This window comes from Tupaia chinensis, unplaced genomic scaffold (genome assembly GCF_000334495.1).
Source record: "Tupaia chinensis unplaced genomic scaffold, TupChi_1.0 Scaffold145125_1, whole genome shotgun sequence".
In the NCBI taxonomy this organism is placed as follows: domain Eukaryota; kingdom Metazoa; phylum Chordata; class Mammalia; order Scandentia; family Tupaiidae; genus Tupaia; species Tupaia belangeri.
The window spans coordinates 2580-3428 of record NW_006204985.1 but is presented as its reverse complement, the minus strand read 5'-3'; positions in this window follow the sequence as shown (position 1 = coordinate 3428).

Genomic DNA, 849 nt, shown 5'->3' with positions numbered 1-849 from the left:
TCTGGTTGGGAAGTTCTTCTAATGTCCATGGCTCTCCTCCTTGCTCCAACATGAAGATCACTGCAGGTTTGGCAATGCAGTGTCCTGTTAATGAAAAGCAGAATGTTCTTTTGCCAAATCATTATTGTAAGCTATTTGAAGAGTTACAACAGTTTAGCTTTATCAATTGTGCAATATACTGGTGTATTTGGGAATTTTGTTAAAGAAGAGTCCATTCACATTAACCACAGAATGAAATATCACCTCTAAATAGCAATTCTTGTACATTTACTATAAAAGGAGAAAGTAATTACTTTGGGGAGCTATGTGGGAGTTCCACTAACCTAAAAACATCAGGCTGCTGTAGGTCTCCAGCATCACATCCTTGTATAGAATCTTCTGAGCATCTTTGAGGTCCTGCCACTCCTCCCAGGTAAAGTCCATAGAGACATCCTCAAATGATAGGAACTCCTGTAAAAATACATTTAAACTTATCAGCCCTGGAAAATAGAACGTAATATGGGAAATTTACTTTCTCTGTATGTTTGTGTCTCTGTATGTATGTGAACTCTTTGCAAAGGGAGAAAAAATAAAGTAAAAACATTTTAGCTCCACACTTATTCATCGGTAAAAATATTACAAGTATACCCTCATAGATCTCCAAATGTTTTTACTGGTAGGGATGAAAGCATAATAAATATTCTGCTATGTCAAGATGCTTATGATCTCATATAAACACATAAGTATTAAATACATATCTAGAGTAATGTGTTAGATGAACTAACTTAGACACAAGTTTATGGTAACGAGTCTAATAAAAAATAAAAATGTTTTTTCTTTTTCTATACTATCAAGTTGTGCTTCGAGTCA